Genomic DNA, 17,705 nt, shown 5'->3' on the forward strand with positions numbered 1-17,705 from the left:
AAAATGATGCCATACTCTTCTCAGTGCATCATATCAGGAGTCCCTGTTGTCAATGTGTCATATTTTAATGATGTTAACTTTGATCGCTTAGGTAAGTTAGTCTCCCAAGTTTCTCCATAATAAAGATACTATTTTCCCTTGTAATTAGCTAGTGAAGATAGTCTGAAACTGTGTAAGTATCTCATTTCTAATTATATTTTTGCACACTAGTTTTAACATCAATTGAATTGTCCTTAAAACAATTATTACTGTGCCATTAACCAAATGGCGACTTTATATTTCCACCACTCCTATATTTACTCTTTGGAATTCTACTGTAAGGAAGACATGTCCTTTCTCCCTCATTTATTTATTTATTTGTTTGGTTTCATCAGTATGAATTAGTAGATATTTATTTTATTCAATTGATTATAATTCATTTATTTTTTGGCCCATATTGTCCAAGTTTTCACCTCCAAGAACTCCTTTAGGTTGGCTTCCAGTCCTTTCAATTTGCTCCCATCATTTTTGAGCATTCACATTCTGGCATCACAAGATGATTCAAGGCTAAGCACAGTGGCTCGGGCCTGTAATGACAGCACTTTGGGAGGCTGAGGGAGAAGAATCACTCGAGCCCAGGAGTTCGAGACCAACCTGGGCAACAAAGTGAGACCCAGTCTCTAAAAAAAAACAAAAAAAAAACAAAAAATAGCCGGTGCACTTGTAGTCCTAGCTACTTGGCCTACTCAGGAGGCTGAGGCAGGAGAATTCCTTGAGGCCAAGAGGTCAAGGTTACAGTAAGCAGTGATGGCACCACTGCACTGCAGCCTAGGCAACAGAGTGAGACTCTTTCAAAGATAGATAGATAGATAGATAGATAGATAGATAGATAGATAGATAGAGGCATATCTTTTACTTTCTGCATCCCAGCCCTCAAATTAGCCATTTAACTGAAAAATGGTACTTAGAATTCAAGTTCTGGGTACCAGGATGCTCATGGCTGCTGGGGTGTCATTGCCTCCAGTCCTAAGTGAACAGAGTTAAGGAATATATGCATATACAGTCAGCCCTCTGTATCTGCAGATTGCAACCTCACATAGAAAATAATTCAAAGAAAATAAAAATTAAAACAATATAGTTCAACAATTATTTCATAGCATCTACATTATATTAGGCATTGTAATATCTAGAGATGATTTAAAGTACACAAGATGTGCATAGGTTATGTGCAAACACTATGCCATTTTATAAAAGGGACTTGAGCATCTGTGGGGTGCCCTGGAACCAGTTCCCCATGGATACCTAGGGACAACCGTATATACACAAAAATACATGCACATCTATGACTATTTCTGTAACTATCTCCTCTCTCTCTCACTCTCTCTCTGTGAGAGAGAGAGAGTGTGTGTGTGTGTGTGTGTGTACTCAGAACCAGTCTATACAGAAACAGTAGTTCAAACTGATACATGTGAGTCTAATCCATAGGGATCATTCTCACCTTCCCTCTTTCCTCATCTGTAACTCTTTTGTCTGATAGGGAGAAACTGGCTCTCATTATTCACCATTTTTTTACTTATTTGTTCAGTCTTAGAATACATATAGTTTTAGAATTACTAGCACATTGTCCTGTGAAAAATGAATTCCCTGAGAGGGGTACAATATTTTTGTGCAGTTTTTTGTCTTTGCCCTTATAGAATATATTTAAAAGATTGTTTTTCAGTATTACTTAGATTCATTCTTTTTTATCCCATTTATTATGGTGGTATTAATTTTTGGTATAGTTATATACATTGGTTACTGTTTGTGCTCTATTTTGGTTCCCCACACGTCCTGGTTAACATTAATTAGTTTTTTTAAATATCTGAAACACTACTTGGTTCAAGAAATTAGAAACATTCCAGAAGATGTATTTGCAGAAATGTCCCGCCTCATTCCTTCTAACCATTCCCATTCCCCTATTCTTTCCACCCCATTCCCACTGATCTCTGTAAATAACCAATAACAGTAGTTTCTACTTTTACCTTCCATACTTCTTTTTGTGCAGATGAGAAATTATATGTTTATTTTGTTATATCTCCTTCTTTCTCATCTGATGGTACCATACTACAGATATATGTGCACTTTACTTTTTTCACTTAAAAGCGTATCCTGGGCCAGGCGTGGTGGCTCACACCTGTAATCTTCCCAGCACTTTAGGAGGTCAAGGTGGGTGGATCACGAGGTCAAGAGATCAAGACCATCCTGGCCAACATGGTGAAACCCCATTTCTACTAAAAATAATTTTTAAAAAAATCAGCTGGACTTGGTGGCGTGCACCTGTAATCCCTGCTACTCGGGAGGCTGAGGCAGGAGAATCGCTTGAACCTGGGAGGCGGAGGCTGCAGTCAGCCAAGATCATGCCACTGCACTCCAGCCTGGCAACAGAGACTCCATCTAAAAAGATGAAAAAAAAAAAAAAAAAGGATATACTGGATACCAGTATAATATCAGTCCAGAGATTCTTCACTCATTTTTACAACACCATAATACTCTCGATTGTGCGGATGCACCATAGTTTATTCAACCATTCACCCTAAGTATGGGCATTCTGGTGTTTTCCCACAATTTGCATTTACAAACAGTGCTTCAGTGAATAATAGTGTGCACATGTATTTATTTGTATTGCTGGAGCTGTGCTTTCAGAATAACTTCCTAGAAATAGGATTAATGGGTCAAAAGGCAAATGCATGTATGATTTTGTTAGTTATTGCTAAATTTTTCTAGGGACTTTTAATAGCTGTTAATGTCCAAGCTGCACCCCCAGAGATTGCAACATAATTGGCCAAAGATGGAGGCTGGGCATTAGTATTATTTTTAAAGTTCGTACCCCTTTGTTGAGATGTAATTTACATACTATAAATTCACTCTAAGCGTAAGATTCAATAACTTTAAAGTAAATTTATACAACTGTTCAAGCATTACCAGTATTGGTATCTTTTCAAAACTCTCCATGTGATTCTAATGAGAGTTGAGAGTATAAGGCAACTAAACAAGGTCATTATTGCTGATGCTTTTCACTACCATATGGTGGTGTTGTCCTGCAACTTGAAGGCACAGGGCTTTTCCTACGCTATAGCGCCCTGCCGTTTTAAATCCAGTGGAACCTATTTCACATTAAACCAGACTTCTCTTTAAGTATATTGCCTTATTCATGTCAGTGGGTCCCCTCTGTCCCAGCAACCAGGTGAGCATAATCTTAGAAAAAAAGAAGTCAACATACATTTTGAATAGGAGGTTGTCTTTTGAGTGGCTCCCTTAAGAAGGACTCATACTATTTCGTATATAAAGGGGCTGACACAGACCCACTCTGGGAAATGCTAGGAATGATTTCCTCAGGCAGGTGACATTTGAACTGAGTTTTAACTGATGACTATGACTTAACCTGTTGAAACACAGTGGGTAAAGGAGAGAGAGCACATTCCAGACAAAGCAAGCAGTACAGGCAATGACCCTGCAGTGGGGCTGGTGTGCCTGGTGCACATAGAGCTTATGGTGCGATATGTTGCTTGGTAAGACCAGAAAGGTAGACCTAAGGCCAGATCATCCGAGCTCTTTTAGGCCTAAAGGATTTTGGTCTTAATTTTAAAAGCACTGGAAACCCACTGAAAAAATTTAAGTGCTAGACTAGAGAAGATGTGAGCTTGTGTAACATGGTCAGATTTATTGAGAAAAGTTCACTGGGGCTGCAGCATACACACACACACACACATAAGACTGGAAAAAGTGGCTAGTGGAAGACCAGTTAGAGAACAAATGCGCTGAAGCACAGAAACATGATTTTTTTTTAATCCTATTGGCGACCAGAGTGGTGCTAATATTGAGAGAAGTGATAGACTGACAGGACTTAATGATTGGTTGAGACTCTGGGGGCTGAGAGAGAAATGTATCAAGGATGACTCAGGTTAACAGACTACACCTCCCACTTCTCCTTGCAGTCATCCCAGGTCCTCTCCTCTTTACTCCTCCTCATTCTTTTGGAGCTTTTAGCTTCCTGCTCTCTGTCATTCTCTCTATCCTGCCATGATTCTTGATGATTTCAATATATATGCAGATACTCCTTCCATTATCACAGTTGCTTAGTTCCTTGATTTCCTCTTACAATCATTTTGTATTCTATGTTATCTTAGCCACTGATTCCCACAGACATACCCTTGAGCTTTCACTACCATTAACTGAAATCCCTCCATAATTTCATTTGCAAACACCCATTCTAGTATCCCAATTCAAACAATCCCTTGACCCTATCAGGATCTATATCCCGTTGATTCTACCACAATTGCACTGCCCCTCATCTCATCATAGCCTCATTTTCATTACTAGACAGCTTAAATTACAAAATCAATCATTGCAATCACTTTCATATATTATCAACTCACTCAGACCTCTCTTAATTTGTAGAATCCCTTGGCCAGCCACCATTATTACGATTAAATGGTGCCCTTTAGAGTGGTATAAAAACAAGATGTATACCAGATACCTTTTATTTCCCCCCAAGGATCAAATGTCCCTCCTTCTCCCCGTTCTATGTTCTGGGAAGTTGATCTATGAGGATTACAGCAACAGAGCCTTATGCCCTGTGTCATTCAAATGGTTCAAACAATGGAGAACCCTGGCAGGAAATAAGAGGAATACAGAAAAATTGAGGTACAGTTATTTATTTTACTTGTTTCATCCTTGCAAATTCATCAAGAATTATTTGTATCGCTACTTGAAGTCAATTCAGTGGCCTTCCTATCTAGAGATATTAGCAGCTCCACTACTTTTAGACCTGGGTTCCTGCATTATCCCTGCAGTGTAGTTGTACTCCATGAACAACTTTTGTTTTACATTTATTATTAAGGTGAAATTGACATAGTGAAATGCATATGAGCCAGTCAACTTTAACAAATATATACACCTGGAAAATGCATATTCCAATCAAGGTATGGAACATTTCCCTCATACCAGTAACTTCTCATGCCCCTCTCCAATCAATACACTCTCTGCCGTGGCAAACGCTATTCTGGTTTCTATAACCACGGATTACATTTGCAGATTTTAAACTTTTATAAACTGAATCATATAATTTTTATTCTATTGTGCCTTGCATCTTGCTCTCAACATCATGTCTATAATATTCATGATAGAGTTTTATCAGCAATTTGTCTCTTTTTTTCTGTACTATGGCATTGTATGAGTATACTACAGTTCATCTCTTCTCCTACTCACGGTCATTAGGGTGGTTTCTAATTATTTGCTTTTATACATAAAGATGTTATGAATATTCTTGCACAATCCTTTTGTAGGCATATATTTGCATTTAACGGGATAATTAAAGAGGAGTGGAATTATGGGTCACAGGGAAAATGTATCTTTATCTTTGTAAGAAACTTTCAAACGGTTTTGCAAAGTGGTTAAACAATGTTATGTAAGTGTGAGAGTTTCAACTGCTCCACATTGTTGCCAGTATTTGGGGTTGTTATGTTGTCTTTATAATTTTAGGTATTCTGCTGAATACAGTAGTGTCTCATTGTGGTTTTTACTTCCATTTCAAATACTGAGTACATTCTTATGTGCTTATTGACCATTTGTCAATCTTCTTTTGTGAGATGTTCCAGTCTGTGGCCCAATGGGGAAGAGGGCATTTATTTTCTTGTAATTGAATTATAAGAGTTCTTTTTATATTCTCAATGCAACACTTTTGCAGATGTAGATTTTGCCAGTATTTTTTTCCTGTTTGGTGCCTTGCAGTTCCACTTTCTGTAGATTAAACGATGGTATTGTGCCATTGTTAATTTCCTATTTGATAATTGCCATGTGGTTATCCAGTAGAATATTCTTGTGTTTAGGAGATGCATACTGAAGTAGGGAGAAGTAAAGAAGCATCATATCAGATATATATATATATACACACACACACACACACATATACATATATATGTATATATATACACACATACATATCTATATGGAGAGAGAGAATGATATAGCAAATGTGGTAAAATGTTAACATATGGGGAATCTGAGTGAAGGGTAATTAGGAATTCTTTATACTAGCAACTTTTCTGTAAGTCTGAAATTATTTCAACATAAAGTTTGGTAAAAAAAAAAAAAAAAAAGAAAGAAAGAGAGAATGTATGACATTAAAGAAATATAGAAATAAAGCACTTTAATCAGAAGGAGAGCCTTATAGAGTGAATGTTTGTGTCCTTAAAAAAAAAGAAAGAAAGAGAGAATGTATGACATTAAAGAAATATAGAAATAAAGCACTTTAATCAGAAGGAGAGCCTTATAGAGTGAATGTTTGTGTCCTTCCTAGATTCATAGGTTGAAGCTCTAACTCTGAATGTACTAGGAAGTGGGGCTTTTGAAAGGTAATTAAGTTTAGATGAGGTCATAAGGGTAGAGCCTGGTGATAGAATTAGTCCCCTTATAAGAAGAGAAAAAGACACCACAGCTTCCTTTCTCTGCAATGTGAATATACAGCAAGAAGACAGCTGTCTACAAACCAGGAAGAGGGCCCTCACCAAATATTGAATCTTCTAGTACCTTAATCTTGGACTTTCCAGGCTCTAGAGCTGTGAGAAATAAATTGTTGTTTAAGCCTCCTAGTCTATGGTATCTTATTACAGCAGCCCAAACTAACACAGAAGTATTCACCAACTTTTGTTATGGTAGGAAGTCAAATGAGATAAAAACTGAAGAATGTTGAAAGAGTATGCAGAGGCTAAGTTGTAGATGTCTTACATGCCAAACTAGGGATAACTGACTATATTTCTGAGGACTACAGGGATGATATGGATACAATTAACAATTAATGAACTTGAAAACAGTTACTGAACTTGAGAACCACATGTGTAAGGTATTATTTCAGAAAGATTAATCTGGCAAAGGCGTTCTTTGCCAGAGATGGAAGACAAGAGTCTAGTTGGAGACATCAGTTAACGGATAATCACAACAATCCAGGAAATGAAGATTTAGACTTGGATCTAGATGAAGATTAGACCACTGGATCAGTGGTCAAAGGGAACCAGATTGAGGCTAAAGAAAATGAGAAATTACTATGATAAAAATGGGAAGCAAAGAGTGGCAGAGTGAAGATTTAAAGTCAGTTTGCTGTAGTCACCACATAGAATGTAATAAATTGGTGAGGTGGGGAGAGAAAAGGACAATTATGTTGTTTCTTTAACTGTGGCAGAATGACTTTTCTCCAGTTTTTTAATGCTAAAACACAGAGTATGTCTCCGTGCTGTGCAGTGGAAGGTCATGAGGTAGAAATGGCAAAGAATAAAGTACATCACTGGAAGGTCTTCTGAATAGGCATTTGCTTCCCTCTTAAACAAATACACTCTTTAAGATATACTGAGAAGACCAAGATTAAGGTAGTAGAAGATTCAATATTATATTAGTTCATTCTCGCATTGCTACCTGAGACTGGCTAATTTACTAAAAAAAAAAAAAAAAAAAAAAAAAAGGTTTAATTGGCTCACAGTTCCACAGGCTGTATAAGAAGCATGATTGGGGAGGCCTCAGAAAACTCAAAATCATGGTGGAAGATGAAAAGGAAGAAGGCTCATCCTACATGGCTGGAGGAGGAGGAAGAGAGAGCAAAGGGGGAGGTGTCACACACTTCCATACAACCAGATCTCATGAGAATTCTGTCACAGGACAGCACTAGGGAGATGGTACTAAACCGTTAGAAACCACCCCAATGATCCAGTAGCCTCCCACCACGCCCCACCTCCAACGCTGAAGATTACAATTCAACATCAGATTTGGGTGATGACACTGAATCACACCGTATCAAGTATCTAGTGAAGACCCTCTTCCCGTTTGCAGATGGCTGTCTTCTTGCTGTATCTTGCTGTATGGCAGAGACAGGAAGCTCTGGTGTTTTTTTTCTCGGGTCATGGTAATGCGAAAGAAAAGGAAGGAACAGAAATGAAAGCATTATGGTAGGGTAGCTCTGGTTAGGCCTTAGAAGTTTTTTGTTGAGACGCAGTCTCGCTCTGTCGCCCAGGCTGGATGCTAGAGTGCGGTGGCGCGATCTCGGCTCACTGCAAGCTCCGCCTCCCGGGTTCCCGCCATTCTCCTACCTCAGCCTCCCGAGTAGCTGGACTACAGGCGCCCGCCACCTCGCCTGGCTAACTTTTTGTATTTTTAGTAGAGACGGGGTTTTACCGTGTTAGCCAGGATGGTCTCGATCTCCCAACCTTATGGTCCGCCCGCCTCGGCCTCCCAAAGTGCTGGGAAAACAGGTGTGAGCCACTGTGCCCGGCCGGGCTTTAGAAATTTTCAAGCTGCCCAGAAACTTCTGATACATAGTCAGACATGGTGAAAAGTTTGAGACTAGGGAGGTACTGGTACCACACGGTGACATTAATGAAGACATGACTCCTGGATAGAGGGCTCAGTGGTTAAAGGGAACCAGAAACTGGGAGGTTACTATGATAAAATCGTACGTGTTTAATTACTGTAAGATAGAACATTTGAACAAAATGAAAATTCAATGTAGTAAATCCAAAGAGAATGTAATAAATTAGACAACTCTGTATTGACTGGAAACGGAGCCAGAGATTCGGATGGGGGCTGTTAACATGGTTTAATACAAAATATGTTTATATCTTTATCAGGTTATAATGCTTTTCTTTTTTTGTTTTCTTTTTTTGAGACAGAGTCTCACTCTGTCATCCAGGCTAACGTGCAGTAGTGTGATCTTGGCTCACTGCAACCTCTGCTTCCCGGGTTCAGGCAATTCTTGTGCCTCAGCCTCCCGAGTAACTGGAATTACAAGCACACCCCAACACACCCAGCTAATTTTTGTATTTTTAGTTTCACCATGTTGGCTAGGCCGTTCTCGAACTCGTGGCTTCAAATGATCTGCCCACCTCAGCCTCCCAAAGTTCTGGGATTACAGGTGTGGGCCACTGCACCCAGCCCAGGTTATAATGCATTTTAAATTTTACCTCACGTATTTAGGGGACAGTATTAATGTATAAAAAAAAGTGATATAACACAAACTCTATCCACCTCTCTTCTCTTTCTTCGTATCACTCCTTATCCTGAACTGTGAAAATCTCTGTGTATTTCTTAAAGAGTGAAACAAACACCTTTTCAAAAGACCTTCCAGTGACATACTTTGTTCTACGCCATTTCTATCTCATGACCTTCCACTGCACAGCGTACAAAAATGCTTTGTGCTTCTGTGTCAAACAAACTGGATGGAAGTCACTCTGCCATAGTCAAAGGAACATCATAATTATCCTTTTCTCTCCCCTTTCCCTCCAGAAAGTATTCAAATAGTCACCAATAATGAATATATTTTCTAAAAGATCAAATCAGGCTAATCCAAAAAGTAAATACATCGACAATGGCATTAAATGGGAATTGCATAAAGTACTTGTCAAGATAGTCAATAAATGATAGCCTATCTACCAACACCACCATTCACCATTTGAGAAGGACAAAGGGTAGAAAAAAACAATTGTTACACTTTTAAAATAAAGTTCATTTATGTTTGCTGCTCACCTCAGTTCTCCCACAGGCAACAAATTCATTTCCATTAGGTCCTGTCAGAGTACAGTGTGTTTCCCAAAAGGGGTACAGAGAGGTTACAAAGTAACTTTCAGGAGTATTTTTTGCTTATTGTGGGAGGAGAGAGAGAGAGAGAGAGTAGGCAAAGAACTCTGGGAACAAAATTGTCTCTCCCACTAATTCTATCAATTAGAGATTCAACGTAGTTAATGAGCTGTTCTTTTAAAGTGTAAAGGTCTTGTAGGGTTATGCTTCATTTGCACCTGAATGTTATTAAACAAATAATCAAGATTAGCTAAATTTCAAGGCAGAAAAGCCTGTGGCAGGAGCAGGTGATTTGAGGAGCTTTATGGAGGACTAATGGAGGAGGCAGCCAGACTCCTGACAGCTGAAGACCCCTAGGGCAGTGAGTATCTGAAGGTAGGGAAGAAATGGCAAGTGGCAGCAGGATTTCAAAAAGGAAAAGGGCAGTGGCCAAGCTCAGTGTAGACATTTTTGTTCCAAAGTCAGAGAGCAATGGGTGTGTGCCACTCATATTCCAGCATGACTTTTAGATGACTACTTTAAGATATTCAGACATAAGAGTTTCCCTTATTTGCATACAAAATTATAATCCTTACAACTTGCAAGATAGATATTATATCCTCATTTCACAATTGAGGAAACTTGCACACAGAGAAATTATATAGCTTGATCAAAGTCCCGCTAAGTTTTGTAGATATAAGGGCAAAATTTGACCATAAAAATTTTTTACCACAAAACATGCTTTGCTTTAAAGGATAGCCTCTACACTTGCTAGTTACAAATCTCATTTTCATTCTACTGGGCTCAATCATCCTGGGCTAGAGCTGAATGGACTTTCTAGTTCAACTCAACGTCTTTCTAGTCAACCTATACCATCTTACAGGAGTGGGTCAAAAATTAGAAAGAACTCAAACTTTGGATTCCAACACACAGGTTCACAGCTCAGCACTGCCACTTACATGCTATATAGCTGTCAGCATATTTCCTTTTTGTAACACAGATGATTGTACTTAATTTACAGTACTCTTGGTGGATTATCTGCTCCTGCATTAGAAAATCACCTCATATTGTAATCACTTAGAAATGTATAAATGTAAAATTATGAGTATTTCACTCATAATTTTGTAATGTGATCAGGTATGTTAGAGATAGCTTATCTCTGCTCCACTCAGTGTCTGGGGCAGCTTGAAGGCTGAGAACAAGCATCATCTGAAGTCTCAGTTACTCAGAAGTCAGGCAATTGATTCCAGCTGTTGTTTGAGATCTTAGCGGGTACTCACAGCCAGAATATTTACACACGGCCTCTCCCTGTAGCTTGGGCTTCCTCACAACATGGGGCCCAGATTTCAAAGGCAAGCATTCCAAGACAAAGAGCAGTTAGGTGGCAGCTCTATTTCTTTTTATCACTTAGCCTCAGGAGTCACATAGCATCACTTTTGCAGCATATTTTCTTTGAAATAGTCACAAAGACCTACCCAGAATTCAGGGGGTGGGACATGTGTCCGTTAAAGGGGGAGTGGCAAGGTTCTGTAAGAACACTGAGATCAAAAGTATTATGGAGGTCATTACTGGAAACTAAAATCTACCACTATCCACTTTTAGGTGAAAACAATTCACATCTCTTCCACATGCAAATACACTTAACCCTTTCCCCAAGACTCCCTCCCAAGCCCATCAAGCTTGAGGTTCAGGATCCTGTCATCTAAATCAGATGAAGTTCCTTGAATGTGATTCCTTAAGTTTAGCCCTTTGAATGTCATTCCTCTTGAAATGGAGATCTGTGAACTAAAAGATGAGTCATCCACTCCACACACACCTGACATGCAATGTGATAGATTGAAGAAAACCATTAAGTGTATTCACATTCAGTAAGGAGAAAACAGATGAAGTACGGCAGGTACTGAATCATTCTGAAATACAGCCACGTACATATTTCCATTTCCTTAATTAGGAATCAGTCCTGCTACCTAGGAATTCTCCATAGCTCTTTGCTCTGCCTTTTGAGCTGTTTGACCCACTGACTTATCTTTCCCATTTCATAAAATGTAAGTTGTCTTTGTAGTTAAAGTTTTCTTGGTCTGCTTCCTGCACATAGAAATTTAGGAGTTAAAATCCTCTTTTAATTTTGTTCTGTCTCCATCCTTTTCAATACAAGATACTAAAATTCCTTTAAACACTTTGTGGGTTTCTTATGAATCAATTTATAATCCACTCCATTAGAGAAAAGCCACATGCCCAAATCCCACAGAGATAAGACTTTTTCTAACTTTGGCTCTTTTTAAGAATGCCTCCCTTAAAATTTTTAGAAACCCTATTGTTATATGGAAGTAGTCTGTGAAATACCCCTTAAGGTCATTAGTGGGCTTTTGTCTGTTCTAAATAGTCTAAAATACACTATCTCAAAACTTTATGAGGCCTTAACAAAAGGTTTTATCTTTAGACCATGTTTTCCTGACAGCACCCTGGATTTGATCTCTGCTCAGAAGCCACATCTTAATTTTAGCATCATTTGCCATCTGGAGAGGCTGGGAATGAGAAACAGTTTTCTTTTCCAACCCAGCAAGTCCTGGAGACTTTATATATAACAGTGCTTTCTTTAGCTCATCTCTCTTCCTTGCATTTTACTACAGGCAGCTAGGAAGCAGACAGAAGGCAAAGCACTTTCAACCCTCTTTCTGCAAAACTCTTTAGCTAGAATATAGGTATATTTCCTATTTTCCATTTTACTGCAGGAGACATTATTGCTAAGCTTTCTGCCACTACGTGAGTCCCCTTTCCTCCAGCTTCCAAAAACATTTTCCTCTCTTTTCTTCAAGTTCTCACCAACAGCCTTTTCAAGGTCACCAGGCTTCCTCTGATAGTCTCCTTGATCTCTTTTAAGTTTTCGGTAACACTCCCCTAAAGACATTTCCCATTTCCACCTGCCTCTGACCCTAAAGCTATTGCCAAATATATTATGTTTAGTTTTAGCTACACTTCAATTTCTGGAACCAAATGTGTTCCAGCTATCTACTGCTGCCAATAAAATCACCCTAAAACTTAATGAATTGAAAGCATGACACTTCTTTTGCTCAGAAACCTGCAGTTTGAGGAGTATTCTGTGTGGATTGCTCATCTCTGCTCCACTCAGACTTAGCAGGGGCAATTCCAAAGCTGAAGGCTAAATTCACATTTTGTCTCTGCTCCATGATATTTGAGACCTCAGTGGGTAGACTTAATGTCTATGGATAACTTGTAGGCTAGGACCTGAAATCCTCTGAAGGCTTGTGCACACTCATGTCTAATGGTTGATACTGGATGTTGGCTGAGTTTTTTTTTTTTTTTTTTTGAGACGGAATCTCACTCTGTTGCCCAGGCTAGAGTGCAGTGACATGATCTCGGCTCACTGCAACCACCACCTTCCAGGTTCAAGCGATTTTCTCTCTCAGCCTCCCAAGTAGCTGGGATTATAGGCACTTGCCACCACGCCTGGCTAATTTTTGTATTTTTAGCAGAAACGGGGTTTTACCATGTTGGCCAGGCTGGTCTCAAACTCCTGACCTCAGGTGATCTGCCCGCCTCGGCCTCCCAAAGTGCTGGGATTACAGGCGTGAGCCACCGTGCCCGGCCATTGGCTGAGATCTTACTGGGGCTGTTGGCCGGAACACCTACATATAAAGTCTATGTGTCCTGGGCTTCCAAACAACATGGGCGGCAGGTTTCCAAGAATGTGAGAGAAATAGCCAGGAAGAAGTACTGCCTTTTATGAATTAGCCTCAAAAGTCACGTATATGGACATAGAGTGTGGAATAATAGACACTGGAGACTCAGAAGGGTGAGAGGGTAAGGGCAGGGGTTAGGGATATGAAATAACTAAATGGGTACAATGTACATTATTTGGGTGATGGTTACACTAAAAGCCCAGACTTCACCACTACACAATAAACCCATGTAACAAAACTGCACTTGTACCCCTTAGATTTATATATTTTAAAGTCATGTATGGCACTTCTGAAACATTCTTTTTATTGAGACAGTGACATAGGACCCATAAGTTCAGGTGGTAGTATTTTAGAAGAGCATGTGAGACTAAAAATATTGTTTCTGCCATTTTTGGATAACACAATCCATGTCAAAAAGGTTAAATGAAATAATTTACATTAAGAAAGAGATGCTCAACTGGGCACAGTTGCAGATCCCTTGAGCCTAGGAGTTTGAGTCCAGCCTGTGTGACACAGCGAGACTCACCTGAAACTAGCCTGTGTGACACAGCAAGACTCACCTCATTTAAAAAAAAAAAAAAAAAAAGATACTTACCACGTGTCAGTTCCCTGCCTCAAGTAAAATATAGATTCCTCTTCCATCTTAATCCAAAGTATTGCCTTAACATGAAGTATATGGATGGTCTTTAAAGGCGTCTTAGATTGAATGTAAAATCTCTTGAGTATAAATGTGTGTATACTTTTTTTAAAATGTTGATCAAAATCATCAAGTTCTTAAAATATCAGTGACCAGGAAAAAGTAGTTATTTCTATGGTCTGTATCATTAAGAAGAGTATTTTTAAAATGTATTTTAGGAAAGTGACCTATTTTCTGTAATGCTGAAGGTCAACTTTACAGGTATTTCCTTCAGAAAAATTAGCAGGAGAAAAAAAGGCACATCAATACAAAAAAGGTTAAATTAAAAATTGTTTTTTCTAATCCAATAGATACAAATTGCATATACTTAAGCAAACACATATTCTCTCTTTGTTCCATCTTGCCCTTAAATAAGCTCTCTCAGCTGAAACAGAAATCAATTTGCAGTAATTCAGCATTCCTATTTCATTAGAGTGGGCATGAAAGACGGTACATTATGATGAAACTAAAAGCCACTGGTGATTGCGTCAACCTGCCCCTAGAGTGGTTCTTTCTCAAATTTCAATATACAAGCTCTGGTTTCATGAAGCTAGCCTCAAAAGAGCCTAAATGTAGCTTTATGCTAGATTTATATGAGTCATAATTCAGAGGTGACCAAGCCATGTGAAGGAGGAAGTAATGAAGCAAAATTCTTTTCCTTTTCTAAACCAGCCCTAAGCACTACTGTCCTCATTATCTACTGCTTCTTGAGTAACTAAGATTGGAAAATGGAAGAATACACAAACTCTGAAAGAAGAAGAAGAAAAAGTGGGAGTAAGAAAAGGAGGCATAGTGTCACATTAGGGGGCATATCAAGCACCTGCCCCTCCAGCCCCTAACATGCCAGAGGGGGGAAAAATGTATCTATCAGAAAGAAAATAGAAATGTTGAATGTGTATATAACTACCTACATTCACAGTGAATAAAAATCTATAATAATCTGTAAAAATTGCAAATTTCATAGATAACTAACCCTAAACATACAAGGAACATAGGCACTATAAAAAATATTATATTCCAGCCATTCCTACAATAAGATTGATCACTGCAGGGGTAATTGTGTAGATGTGTGAATGGCTTACAAGTAGTCCATCCTTGAAAATTTGTTATCATTCAGCACCTTGAACTATATGTTGAGGAGTTCCCTCAATATGAATAAATGATTGTGAAGCTCTTTTGATCTCTGTGCCTCTCACGCTCTTTCTCTGTCTGTCTCTGTCATATGAACACATTTTAATAAATTGGTCATGTCCAAAAATTGATTTTAGGCATTTATTATTCTGTTGCACTTGACTTGATTCAGTCTCAAAAGACTTAGTCCATAGAATACATAAGCTTTTAAATCAGTAATTGAATAAACAAATATAACGCATTAAAAATCTTACAAATTAAAACAGGGACTTCTGCTTCCATCCATGACAGACTATCTGGTACTAAAATTGCCCTCCTGCCATAAACAGCTAAAAATCAGGAGAAAAAAAGATATATACATATGAATGAAACATATATATATGTATAACATATGTGTGAAATATATGTGTGAAATATGTGTGAAATATATATATAACTATATATATATATATATAAAATAAAACTCAGGCATTTAACAACAGGTGGCAGCATAGGATTATAATCCCTAAAATAAGGGAAACACATGAACTGAGCCCCACTATTGCCCAGGGTCTTTCTTTTCCTGGAGGCACTTCTTGAAAGATTGTGAGGAGAAAGGCCGAACCAAGCTAAGCTATCACACGGCAGTCTTGCTGAGTTAAGGAGACAGATATTGAAGTTTGACAAGTCTAAGATAACTGGTATTTGCAGAACCAGAGGGAGCTTCACAAGGAAGCAACTTTAAAAGTCGGCAGCGAGGTAGCTTTGAGTCTTTTTCTAAATACTACATAGTACCTACTTAGGGGAATCTTCATGAAACAAGGCAAAGAACAATTTTTGAGAAGCAGTAAACAGAACAATCCCCAGAGTTCACAGAGAGCTTGGGAGATGTTTGTGTACTGACCAAGAAGAGTGTAGAGAGTTTACTGAAACCTGGGGCATTCAGTAGAAATCCAGGAGGGTTATACCTTTGTAGTAAGATTAAACTAGTCCTAGCAATAAAGCTACTCTAGACCTTTACAAAACTTAAAAACAAGACTTAAAAGGATCAGACTATTCTTCGATGCTCTTAGACATCTTCCAAATCAAACTTCAACTCTCCTGAAAGGATTACAGGAAGACCTAGACACTCAATAACGTAAGCTTTACAATGTCCAGCATCTAATAATAAATTACTGGATATGCAAAGGGAAAAAATATAATTCATAAATGAAGGAGCAGTTTTAAAAACAGACTCAGAGGAAGACAAAGATTTGAAAATAGCTATTATAAATATGGTCAAGCACTAAAGTAAACACAGAAATAGTAAACGGAAGCTATATAAAAGAGATAAGTGATACTTCTAGGACTCAGAAATACAGTATCTGAGATGAAAATTTCACTGGAAGGGTATATTAGGAGATTTTAAAATGCAAAATAAAGGAGTAATAAACTTTAATAAATAAGCAATAGAAATGAATCAAATTGAAGCACAGAGAAAAAAAGAAGCTACAGAAAAATAAGAACCTCAGTTACCTATGTAACAATATCAAGTTGTCTAATACACATGTATTTAAGCACCCTAGAATAGAGGAAATAGTGCATGGAATCAAAAAAAAAAAAATCTGAAGATATAGTGGAGCACAGAAATTTTGCAGATTTAATGAAAACCATAAACACACAAATCCAAGAAGTTCAGTGAAACAAAAGTAGGATAAAACCAAACAAAAACCACACCTAAGACCATTATAATAACATTGCTGAAAACCCACGAAAAAAGAAAAATCTTAAGATGGCAAAAAATAAAAATTAAAAAAAAGTTACAATGCAAACAGAGAAAGAGAATTACTCCTGACCTTGTCAGAAACAATGCAAATTAGAAGATAAAACAATGTATTTAATGTGCTAACAAAAATAAACCAGAAAACTCCCAAAACTGCTTAGAATTCTATGTCCACTGACAATATCTTTCAAAAATGAAGATATTTTTAAATTAACAAAAGTTGAGAGAATTTCATGCTCTATAAGGAACATTAAAAATAATCTTCTGACTGAAAAAAATAATATCAATCCAAACTCAGATCTATACAAAGAAGTTGTGAGCAATAGCTATAGTAAATATGAGGAAAAAAGTTCATATTAAAAATATTTTCAATGTAATTATTTAAAATGGACTGTTTAAAGCAAAAAGTTACATCACTATATTGTGAAATTTATAATACAGAAATAAAATGTATGACAACAAAAATAAAAAGGACAGGAGGGAGAAAACTAAAGATACTTCGTAAGATTGTTATTATATGTAATGTGGCATAACAGTTGTTGAAGGTAGATTATGATAAGTTAAAAACGTATATTGTAAATCATAGAACAAACCCTAAAACATTAAAGTGAAATCACTAATAAGTCATAGAGAAAATAAATTGGAATATTAAAAATAGTGAACTAATGAAAAACAAGAAAAAAAGTAAAAAAAAAAAAGGAGATGAGAAAAGTGGAAAAAAATAGTAAGGTAATAAAATTAAAATTAATTATGTTGATAATTATGTTAACTATAAATGGTATATACACTCCAATCTTTTTTATTTTACTTTAAGTTTCAGGGATACATGTGCAGAATGTGCAGGTTTGTTACATAGGTATATGTGTGCCATGGTGGTTTGCTGCACCTATCAACCCAGTAT

This window comes from Macaca mulatta, chromosome 12 (genome assembly GCF_049350105.2).
Source record: "Macaca mulatta isolate MMU2019108-1 chromosome 12, T2T-MMU8v2.0, whole genome shotgun sequence".
Classification (NCBI taxonomy): domain Eukaryota; kingdom Metazoa; phylum Chordata; class Mammalia; order Primates; family Cercopithecidae; genus Macaca; species Macaca mulatta.